The following is a 10,368-nucleotide window of genomic DNA, read 5'->3' on the forward strand; positions in this document are numbered from 1 at the left end:
GACATAATAAAAAGACAACCGCACCACGTATTCCCAGACAGTCTCCCACACTGGTACTAGCGAGGCCTTAAGCTGTGTAACTTCTGCGATCTGACGAGAGCAGGCACATTCAGCTTAGAATGGCCATTGACGTTAAATGCTTTAATCCATAGTCCTATTTAATCTATTGTGAAACAAAATCTAAACGACATAATAAAAAGTCAACCGCAACACAGATTCCCAGACAGTCTCCCACACTGGTACTAGCGAGGCCTTAAGTTGTGTAACTTCTGCGATCTGACGAGAGCAGGCACATTCAGCATAGAATGGCCATTGACATTAAATGCTTTAATCCATAGTCCTTTTTAATCGATTGTGAAACAAAATCTAAACGACATAATAAAAAATCAACCGCACCACGGATTCCCAGACAGTCTCCCACACTGGTACTAGCGAGGCATTAAGCTGTGTAACTTCTGCGATCTGACGAGAGCAGGGACATTCAGCTTAGAATGGCCATTGACATTAAATGCTTTAATCCATAGTCCTTTGTAATCGATTGTGAAACAAAATCGAAACGACATAATAAAAATTCAACCGCACCACGGATTCCCAGACAGTCTCCCACGCTGGTACTAGCGAGGCCTTAAGCTATGTAACTTCTGCGATCTGACGAGAGCAGGCACATTCAGCTTAGAATGGCCATTGACGTTAAAAGCTTTAATCCATAGTCCTATTTAATCTATTGTGAAACAAAATCTAAACGACATAATAAAAAGACAACCGCACCACGTATTCCCAGACAGTCTCCCACACTGGTACTAGCGAGGCCTTGGGCTGTGTAACTTCTGCAATCTGACGAGAGCAGGCACATTTAGCTTAGAATGGCCATTGACAATAACTGCTTTAATCCATAGTCCTATTTAATCTATTGTGAAACAAATTCTAAATGACAATAAAAAGTCAACAGCACCACGGAAGCCCAGAAAGTCTCCCACACTGGTACTAGCGAGGTGTTAAAGTGTTATTCATCTGCGATTTGACGAGAAAAGGCACATTTCAGCTAAGAATAGCCATTAACTTTTAACACTTTAGTTTATTATTATTTTTAATCGATTGTGAAACATATTCTAAACGACATAATAAAAAGTCAACCGCACCATGGATTCCCAGACAGTCTCCCACACTGGTACTAGCGAGGCCTTAAGCTGTGTAACTTCTGCGATCTGATGAGAGCAGGCACATTCAGCTTAGAATGGCCATTGACAATAACTGCTTTAATCCATAGTCCTATTTAATCTATTGTGAAACATAATCTAAACGACACAATAAAAAGTCAACCGCACCACGGATTCCCAGACAGTCTCCCACACAGGTACTAGCGAGGCCTTAAGCTGTGTAACTTCTGCGATCTGACGAGAGCAGGCACATTCATCTGAGAATGGCCATTGACATTAAATGCTTTAATCCATAGTCCTTTTTAATCGATTGTGAAACAAAATCTAAACGACATAATAAAAAGTCAACCGCACCACGGATTCCCAGACAGTCTCCCACACTGGTACTAGCGAGGCCTTAAGCTGTGTAACTTCTGCGACCTGACGAGAGCAGGCACATTCAGCTTAGAATGGCCATTGACATTAAAAGCTTTAATCCATAGTCCTATTTAATCTATTGTGAAACAAAATCTAAATGACATAATAAAAAGTCAACCGCACCACGGATTCCCTGACAGTCTCCCACACCGGTACTAGCGAGGCCTTAAGCTGTGTAACTTCTGCGATCTGACGAGAGCAGGGACATTCAGCTTAGAATGGCCATTGACTTTAAATGCTTTAATCCATAGTCCTTTTTAATCGATTGTGAAGCAAAATCTAAACGACATAATAAAAAGTCAACCGCACCACGGATTCCCAGACAGTCTCCCACACTGGTACTAGCGAGGCCTTAAACTGTGTAACTTCTGCGATCTGATGAGAGCTTAGAATGGCCATTGACATTAAATGCTTTAATCCATAGTCCTTTTTAATCGATTGTGAAACAAATCTAAACGACAATAAAAAGTCAACCGCACCTCGGATTCCCAGACAGTCTCTCACACTCGTACTAGCGAGGCCTTAAAGTGTTTTATATCTGCGATTTGATGAGAAAAGGCACATTTAAGCTTAGAATGGCTATTAACTTTTAAAGCTTTAGTCTATTTTTATTTTTTAACAATTGTGAAACAAATTCTAAACGACATAATAAAAAGTCAACAGCACCACGGAAGCCTAGAAAGTCTCCCACACTGGTACTAGCGAGGTGTTAAAGTGTTATTCATCTGCGATTTGACGAGAAAAGGCACATTTCAGCTAAGAATAGCCATTAACTTTTAAAGCTTTAGTTTATTATTATTTTTAATTGATTGTGAAACAAATTCTAAACGACATAATAAAAAGTCAACCGCACCACGGATTCCCAGACAGTCTCCCACACTGGTACTAGCGAGGCCTTAAGCTGTGTAACTTCTGCGATCTGACGAGAGCAGGCACATTCAGCTTAGAATGGCCATTGACGTTAAATGCTTTAATCCATAGTCCTTTTTAATCGATTGTGAAACAAAATCTAAACGACCTAATAAAAAGTCAACCGCACCACGGATTCCCAGACAGTCTCTCACACTCGTACTAGCGAGGCCTTAAAGTGTTATATATCTGCGATTTGACGAGAAAAGGCACATTTAAGCTTAGAATGGCTATTAACTTTTAAAGCTTTAGTCTATTTTTATTTTTAATCGATTGTAAACAAATTCTAAACGACATAATAAAAAGTCAACCGCACCACGGATACCCAGACTGTCTCCCACACTGGTACTAGCGATGCCTTAAGCTGTGTAACTTCTGCGATCGGACGAGAGCAGGCACATTCAGCTTAGAATGGCCATTGACATTAAATGCTTTAATCCATAGTCCTTTTTAATCGATTGTGAAACAAAATCTAAACGACATAATAAAAATTCAACCGCACCACGGATTCCCAGACAGTCTCCCACACTGGTACTAGCGAGGCCTTAAGCTGTGTAACTTCTGCGATCTGACGAGAGCAGGCACATTCAGCTTAGAATGGCCATTGACGTTAAATGCTTTAATCCATAGTCCTATTTAATCTATTGTGAAACAAAATCTAAACGACATAATAAAAAGTCAACCGCAACACAGATTCCCAGACAGTCTCCCACACTGGTACTAGCGAGGCCTTAAGCTGTGTAACTTCTGCGATCTGACGAGAGCTGGCACATTCAGCTTAGAATGGCCATTGACATTAGATGCTTTAATCCATAGTCCTTTTTAATCGATTGTGAAACAAAATCTAAACGACATAATAAAAAGTCAACCGCACCACAGATTCCCAGACAGTCTCCCACACTGGTACTAGCGAGGCATTAAGTCGTGTAACTTCTGCGATCTGACGAGAGCAGGGACACTCAGCTTAGAATGGCCATTGACATTAAATGCTTTAATCCATAGTCCTTTTTAATCGATTGTGAAACAAAATCTAAACGACATAATAAAAATTCAACCTCACCACGGATTCCCAGACAGTCTCCCACGCTGGTACTAGCGAGGCCTTAAGCTGTGTAACTTCTGCGATCTGACGAGAGCAGGCACATTCAGCTTAGAATGGCCAATGACGATAAATGCTTTAATCCATAGTCCTATTTAATCTATTGTGAAACAAAATCTAAACAACATAATAAAAAGACAACCGCACCACGTATTCCCAGACAGTCTCCCACACTGGTACTAGCGAGGTGTTAAAGTGTTATTCATCTGCGATTTGACGAGAAAAGGCACATTTCAGCTAAGAATAGCCATTAACTTTTAACACTTTAGTTTATTATTATTTTTAATCGATTGTGAAACAAAATCTAAACGACATAATAAAAAGTCAACCGCACCACGGATTCCCAGACAGTCTCCCACACAGGTACTAGCGAGGCCTTAAGCTGAGTAACTTCTGCGCTCTGACGAGAGCAGGCACATTCATCTGAGGATGGCCATTGACATTAAATGCTTTAATCCATAGTCCTTTTTCATCGATTGTGAAACAAAATCTAAACGACATAATAAAAAGTCAACCGCACCACGGATTCCCAGACAGTCTCCCACACTGGTACTAGCGAGGCCTTAAACTGTGTAACTTCTGCTATCTGACGAGAGCAGGCACATTCAGCTTAGAATGGCCATTGACATTAAATGCTTTAATCCATAGTCCTTTTTAATCGATTGTGAAACAAATCTAAACGACAATAAAAAGTCAACCGCACATCGGATTCCCAGACAGTCTCTCACACTCGTACTAGCGAGGCCTTAAAGTGTTTTATATCTGCGATTTGATGAGAAAAGGCACATTTAAGCTTAGAATGGCTATTAACTTTTAAAGCTTTAGTCTATTTTTATTTTTAAACAATTGTGAAACAAATTCTAAACGACATAATAAAAAGTCAACAGTACCACGGAAGCCCAGAAAGTCTCCCACACTGGTACTAGCGAGGTGTTAAAGTGTTATTCATCTGCGATTTGACGAGAAAAGGCACATTTCAGCTAAGAATAGCCATTAACTTTTAAAGCTTTAGTTTATTATTATTTTTAATTGATTGTGAAACAAATTCTAAACGTCATAATAAAAAGTCAACCGCACCATGGATTCCCAGACAGTCTCCCACACTGGTACTAGCGAGGCCTTAAGCTGTGTAACTTCTGCAATCTGACGAGAGCAGGCACATTCAGCTTAGAATGGCCATTGACAATAACTGAGTTAATCCATAGTCCAATTTAATCTATTGTGAAAAAAAATATAAACGACATAATAAAAGGTCAACTGCCCCACTGATTCCCAGACAGTCTCCCACACTGGTACTAGCGAGGTCTTAAGCTGTGTAACTTCTGCGATCTGACAAGAGCAGGCACATTCAGCTTAGAATGGCCATTGACAATAACTGCGTTAATCCATAACCCTTTTTAATCGATTGTGAAACAAAATCTAAACGACATAATAAAAAGTCAACCGCTCCACGGATTCCCAGACAGTCTCCCACACTGGTACTAGCGAGGCCTTAAGCTATGTAACTTCAGCGATCTGACGAGAGCAGGGACATTCAGCTTAGAATGGCCATTGACATTAAATGCTTTAATCCATAGTCCTTTTTAATCGATTGTGAAACAAAATCTAAACGACATAATAAAAAGTCAACCGCTCCACGGATTCCCAGACAGTCTCCCACACTGGTACTAGTGAGGCCTTAAGCTGTGTAACTTCTGCGAGCTGACGAGAGCAGGCACATTCAGCTTAGAATGGCCATTGACATTAAATGCTTTAATCCATAGTCCTTTTTAATAGATTGTGAAACAAAATCTAAACGACATAATAAAAAGTCAACCGCACCACGGATTCCCAGACAGTCTCCCACACTGGTACTAGCGAGGCCTTAAGCTGTGTAACTTCTGCGATCTGATGAGAGCAGGCACCTTCAGCTTAGAATGGCCATTGACATTAAATGCATTAATCCATAGTCCTTTTTAATCGATTGTGAAACAAAATCTAGACAACCTAATAAAAAGTCAACCGCACCACGGATTCCCAGACAGTGTCTCACACTCGTACTAGCGAGGCCTTAAAGTGTTATATATCTGCGATTTGACGAGAAAAGGCACATTTAAGCTTAGAATGGCTATTAACTTTTAAAGCTTTAGTCTATTTTTATTTTTAATCGATTGTGAAACAAATTCTAAACAACATAATAAAAAGTCAACAGCACCACGGATTCCCAGACAGTCTCCCACACTGGTACTAGCGAGGTGTTAAATTGTTATTCATCTGCGATTTGACGAGAAAAGGCACATTGCAGCTAAGAATGGCCATTAACTTTTAAAGCTTTAGTCTATTATTATTTTTAATCGATTGTAAAACAAATTCTAAACAACATAATAAAAAGTAAACCGCAACACCGATTCGCAGACAGTCTCCCACACTGGTACTAGCAAGGCCTTAAGCTGTGTAACTTCTGCGATCTGACAAGAGCAGGCACAATCAGCTTAGAATGGCCAATGACATTAAATGCTTTAATCCATAGTCCTTTTTAATCGATTGTGAAACAAAATCTAAACGACCTAATAAAAAGTCAACCGCACCACGGATTCCCAGACAGTTTCTCACACTCGTACTAGTGTGGCCTTAAAGTGTTATATATCTGCGATTTGACGAGAAAAGGCACATTTAAGCTTAAAATGGCTATTAACTTTTAAAGCTTTAGTCTATTTTTTTTTTTAAACGATTGTGAAACAAATTCTAAACGACATAATAAAAAGTCAACAGCACCACGGATTCCCAGAAAGTCTCCCACACTGGTACTAGCGAGGTGTTAAAGCGTTATTCATCTGCGATTTGACGAGAAAAGGCACATTTCAGCTAAGAATGGCCATTAACTTTTAAAGCTTTAGTTTATTATTATTTTTAATCGATTGTGAAACAAATTCTAAACAACATAATAAAAAATCAACCGCACCACGGATTACCAGACAGTCTCCCACACTGGTACTAGCGAGGCCTTAAGCTGTGTAACTTCTGCGATCTGACAAGAACAGGCACATTCAGCTTAGAATGGCCATTGACAATAACTGCGTTAATCCATAACCCTTTTTAATCGATTGTGAAACAAAATCTAAACGACATAATAAAGAGTCAACCGCACCACGGATTCCCAGACAGTCTCCCACACTGGTACTAACGAGGTTTTAAGCTGTGTAACTTCTGCGATCTGACGAGAGCAGGCACATTCAGCTTAGAATGGCCATTTACATTAAAAGCTTTAATCCATAGTCCTATTTAATCTATTGTGAAACAAAATCTAAACGACATAATGAAAAGTCAACCGCACCACAGATTCCCAGACAGTCTCCCACACTCGTACTAGCGAGTCCTTAAGCTGTGTAACTTCTGCGATCTGACGAGAGCAGGCACATTCAGCTTAGAATGGCCATTGACATTAAATGCTTTAATCCATAGTCCTTTTTAATCGATTGTAAAACAAAATCTAAACGACATAATAAAAAGTCAACCGTACCACGGATTCCCAGACAGTCTCCCACACTGGTACTAGCGAGGCCTTAAGCTGTGTAAGTTCTGCGATCTGACGAGAGCAGGCACATTCAGCTTAGAATGGCCATTGACATTAAATGCTTTAATCCATAGTCCTTTTTAATCGATTGTGAAACAAAATCTAAACGACATAATAAAAAGTCAACCGCACCACGGATTCCCAAACAGTCTCCCACACTGGTACTAGCGAGGCATTAAGCTGTGTAACTTCTGCGATCTGACGAGAGCAGGGACATTCAGCTTAGAATGGCCATTGACATTAAATGCTTTAATCCATAGTCCTTTTTAATCGATTGTGAAACAAAATCTAAACGACATATTAAAAATTCAACCGCACCACGGATTCCCAGACAGTCTCCCACACTGGTACTAGCGAGGCCTTAAGCTGTGTAACTTCTGCGATCTGACGAGAGAAGGCACATTCAGCTTAGAATGGCCAATGGCGATAAATGCTTTAATCCATAGTCCTATTTAATCTATTGTGAAACAAAATCTAAACGACATAATAAAAAGTCAACCGCACCACGGATTCCCAGACAGTCTCCCACACTGGTACTAGCGAGGCCTTGGGCTGTGTAACTTCTGCAATCTGACGAGAGTAGGCACATTTAGCTTAGAATGGCCATTGACTATATCTGCTTTAATCCATAGTCCTATTTAATCTATTGTGAAACAAAATCTATACAACATAATAAAAAGTCAACCGTACCACGGATTCCCAGACAGTCTCCCACAATGGTACTAGCGAGGCCTTAAGCTGTGTAACTTCTGCGATCTGACGAGAGCAGGCACATTCAGCTTAGAATGGCCATTGACATTAAATGCTTTAATCCATAGTCCTTTTTAATAGATTGTGAAACAAAATCTAAACGACATAATAAAAAGTCAACCGCTCCACGGATTCCCAGACAGTCTCCCACACTGGTACTAGCGAGGCCTTAAGCTATGTAACTTCAGCGATCTGACGAGAGCAGGGACATTCAGCTTAGAATGGCCATTGACATTAAATGCTTTAATCCATAGACCTTTTTAATCGATTGTGAAACAAAATCTAAACAACATAATAAAAAGTCAACCGCACCACGGATTCCCAGACAGTCTCCCACACTAATACTAGCGAGGCCTTAAGCTGTGTAACTTCTGCGATCTGACGAGAGCAGGCACATTTAGCTTAGAATGGCCATTGACATTAAATGCTTTAATCCATAGTCCTTTTTAATCGATTGTGAAACAAAATCTAAACGACATAATAAAAAGTCAACCGCACCACGGATTCCCAGACAATCTCCCACACTGGTACTAACGAGGCATTAAGCTGTGTAACTTCTGCGATCTGACGAGAGGAGGCACGTTCAGCTTAGAATGGCCATTGACATTAAATGCATTAATCCATAGTCCTTTTTAATCGATTGTGAAACAAAATCTAAACGACATAATAAAAAGTCAACCGCACCACGGATTCCCAGACAGTCTCCCACACTGGTACTAGCGAGGCCTTGGGCTGTGTAACTTCTGCAATCTGACGAGAGCAGGCACATTTAGCTTAGAATGGCCATTGACTATAACTGCTTTAATCCATAGTCCTATTTAATCTATTGTGAAACAAAATCTATACAACATAATAAAAAGTCAACCGTACCACGGATTCCCAGACAGTCTCCCACAATGGTACTAGCGAGGCCTTAAGCTGTGTAACTTCTGCGATCTGACGAGAGCAGGCACATTCAGCTTAGAATGGCCATTGACATTAAATGCTTTAATCCATAGTCCTTTTTAATAGATTGTGAAACAAAATCTAAACGACATAATAAAAAGTCAACCGCTCCACGGATTCCCAGACAGTCTCCCACACTGGTACTAGCAAGGCCTTAAGCTATGTAACTTCAGCGATCTGACGAGAGCAGGGACATTCAGCTTAGAATGGCCATTGACATTAAATGCTTTAATCCATAGACCTTTTTAATCGATTGTGAAACAAAATCTAAACAACATAATAAAAAGTCAACCGCACCACGGATTCCCAGACAGTCTCCCACACTAATACTAGCGAGGCCTTAAGCTGTGTAACTTCTGCGATCTGACGAGAGCAGGCACATTCAGCTTAGAATGGCCATTGACATTAAATGCTTTAATCCATAGTCCTTTTTAATCGATTGTGAAACAAAATCTAAACGACATAATAAAAAGTCAACCGCACCATGGATTCCCAGACAATCTCCCACACTGGTACTAACGAGGCATTAAGCTGTGTAACTTCTGCGATCTGACGAGAGGAGGCACATTCAGCTTAGAATGGCCATTGACATTAAATGCTTTAATCCATAGTCCTTTTTAATCGATTGTGAAACAAAATCTAAACGACATAATAAAAAGTCAACCGCACCACGGATTCCCAGACAGTCTCCCACACTGGTACTAGCGAGGCCTTGGGCTGTGTAACTTCTGCAATCTGACGAGAGCAGGCACATTTAGCTTAGAATGGCCATAGACTATAACTGCTTTAATCCATAGTCCTATTTAATCTATTGTGAAACAAAATCTATACAACATAATAAAAAGTCAACCGTACCACGGATTCCCAGACAGTCTCCCACAATGGTACTAGCGAGGCCTTAAGCTGTGTAACTTCTGCGATCTGACGAGAGCAGGCACATTCAGCTTAGAATGGCCATTGACATTAAATGCTTTAATCCATAGTCCTTTTTAATAGATTGTGAAACAAAATCTAAACGACATAATAAAAAGTCAACCGCTCCACGGATTCCCAGACAGTCTCCCACACTGGTACTAGCAAGGCCTTAAGCTATGTAACTTCAGCGATCTGACGAGAGCAGGGACATTCAGCTTAGAATGGCCATTGACATTAAATGCTTTAATCCATAGACCTTTTTAATCGATTGTGAAACAAAATCTAAACAACATAATAAAAAGTCAACCGCACCACGGATTCCCAGACAGTCTCCCACACTAATACTAGCGAGGCCTTAAGCTGTGTAACTTCTGCGATCTGACGAGAGCAGGCACATTCAGCTTAGAATGGCTATTGACATTAAATGCTTTAATCCATAGTCCTTTTTAATCGATTGTGAAACAAAATCTAAACGACATAATAAAAAGTCAACCGCACCACGGATTCCCAGACAATCTCCCACACTGGTACTAACGAGGCATTAAGCTGTGTAACTTCTGCGATCTGACGAGAGGAGGCACATTCAGCTTAGAATGGCCATTGACGTTAAAAGCTTTAATCCA

General features: G+C 40.3%; 28 pseudogenes; all 28 read right to left on the bottom strand.

Moving 5' to 3' along the window:
- Nucleotides 1-12: 12 nt before the first annotated feature.
- LOC142676588 (5S ribosomal RNA) lies at nucleotides 13-131 on the bottom strand (annotated as a pseudogene).
- A 253-nt stretch (nucleotides 132-384) lies between these two features.
- On the bottom strand, nucleotides 385-503 carry LOC142676409 (5S ribosomal RNA; annotated as a pseudogene).
- A 67-nt stretch (nucleotides 504-570) lies between these two features.
- LOC142676969 (5S ribosomal RNA) lies at nucleotides 571-689 on the bottom strand (annotated as a pseudogene).
- Nucleotides 690-1,127: 438 nt separating this feature from the next.
- Nucleotides 1,128-1,246, bottom strand: LOC142676690 (5S ribosomal RNA; annotated as a pseudogene).
- Nucleotides 1,247-1,313: 67 nt separating this feature from the next.
- LOC142676952 (5S ribosomal RNA) lies at nucleotides 1,314-1,432 on the bottom strand (annotated as a pseudogene).
- Nucleotides 1,433-1,499: 67 nt separating this feature from the next.
- LOC142676677 (5S ribosomal RNA) lies at nucleotides 1,500-1,618 on the bottom strand (annotated as a pseudogene).
- Nucleotides 1,619-1,685: 67 nt separating this feature from the next.
- Nucleotides 1,686-1,804, bottom strand: LOC142676774 (5S ribosomal RNA; annotated as a pseudogene).
- A 611-nt stretch (nucleotides 1,805-2,415) lies between these two features.
- On the bottom strand, nucleotides 2,416-2,534 carry LOC142677066 (5S ribosomal RNA; annotated as a pseudogene).
- Nucleotides 2,535-2,973: 439 nt separating this feature from the next.
- On the bottom strand, nucleotides 2,974-3,092 carry LOC142676757 (5S ribosomal RNA; annotated as a pseudogene).
- A 67-nt stretch (nucleotides 3,093-3,159) lies between these two features.
- Nucleotides 3,160-3,278, bottom strand: LOC142676533 (5S ribosomal RNA; annotated as a pseudogene).
- A 253-nt stretch (nucleotides 3,279-3,531) lies between these two features.
- LOC142676522 (5S ribosomal RNA) lies at nucleotides 3,532-3,650 on the bottom strand (annotated as a pseudogene).
- Nucleotides 3,651-3,904: 254 nt separating this feature from the next.
- On the bottom strand, nucleotides 3,905-4,023 carry LOC142676462 (5S ribosomal RNA; annotated as a pseudogene).
- Nucleotides 4,024-4,090: 67 nt separating this feature from the next.
- LOC142676958 (5S ribosomal RNA) lies at nucleotides 4,091-4,209 on the bottom strand (annotated as a pseudogene).
- Nucleotides 4,210-4,647: 438 nt separating this feature from the next.
- LOC142677061 (5S ribosomal RNA) lies at nucleotides 4,648-4,766 on the bottom strand (annotated as a pseudogene).
- Nucleotides 4,767-5,019: 253 nt separating this feature from the next.
- Nucleotides 5,020-5,138, bottom strand: LOC142676477 (5S ribosomal RNA; annotated as a pseudogene).
- Nucleotides 5,139-5,205: 67 nt separating this feature from the next.
- Nucleotides 5,206-5,324, bottom strand: LOC142677051 (5S ribosomal RNA; annotated as a pseudogene).
- Nucleotides 5,325-5,391: 67 nt separating this feature from the next.
- On the bottom strand, nucleotides 5,392-5,510 carry LOC142676369 (5S ribosomal RNA; annotated as a pseudogene).
- A 1,187-nt stretch (nucleotides 5,511-6,697) lies between these two features.
- Nucleotides 6,698-6,816, bottom strand: LOC142676445 (5S ribosomal RNA; annotated as a pseudogene).
- A 67-nt stretch (nucleotides 6,817-6,883) lies between these two features.
- LOC142676516 (5S ribosomal RNA) lies at nucleotides 6,884-7,002 on the bottom strand (annotated as a pseudogene).
- A 67-nt stretch (nucleotides 7,003-7,069) lies between these two features.
- LOC142676949 (5S ribosomal RNA) lies at nucleotides 7,070-7,188 on the bottom strand (annotated as a pseudogene).
- A 67-nt stretch (nucleotides 7,189-7,255) lies between these two features.
- On the bottom strand, nucleotides 7,256-7,374 carry LOC142677047 (5S ribosomal RNA; annotated as a pseudogene).
- Nucleotides 7,375-7,813: 439 nt separating this feature from the next.
- LOC142676730 (5S ribosomal RNA) lies at nucleotides 7,814-7,932 on the bottom strand (annotated as a pseudogene).
- A 67-nt stretch (nucleotides 7,933-7,999) lies between these two features.
- On the bottom strand, nucleotides 8,000-8,118 carry LOC142676478 (5S ribosomal RNA; annotated as a pseudogene).
- A 67-nt stretch (nucleotides 8,119-8,185) lies between these two features.
- Nucleotides 8,186-8,304, bottom strand: LOC142676960 (5S ribosomal RNA; annotated as a pseudogene).
- A 439-nt stretch (nucleotides 8,305-8,743) lies between these two features.
- On the bottom strand, nucleotides 8,744-8,862 carry LOC142676731 (5S ribosomal RNA; annotated as a pseudogene).
- A 253-nt stretch (nucleotides 8,863-9,115) lies between these two features.
- Nucleotides 9,116-9,234, bottom strand: LOC142676659 (5S ribosomal RNA; annotated as a pseudogene).
- Nucleotides 9,235-9,673: 439 nt separating this feature from the next.
- LOC142676732 (5S ribosomal RNA) lies at nucleotides 9,674-9,792 on the bottom strand (annotated as a pseudogene).
- A 253-nt stretch (nucleotides 9,793-10,045) lies between these two features.
- On the bottom strand, nucleotides 10,046-10,164 carry LOC142676683 (5S ribosomal RNA; annotated as a pseudogene).
- Nucleotides 10,165-10,368: the final 204 nt, after the last annotated feature.

This window comes from Rhinoderma darwinii, assembly GCF_050947455.1.
Source record: "Rhinoderma darwinii isolate aRhiDar2 chromosome 2 unlocalized genomic scaffold, aRhiDar2.hap1 SUPER_2_unloc_30, whole genome shotgun sequence".
In the NCBI taxonomy this organism is placed as follows: Eukaryota; Metazoa; Chordata; class Amphibia; order Anura; family Rhinodermatidae; genus Rhinoderma; species Rhinoderma darwinii.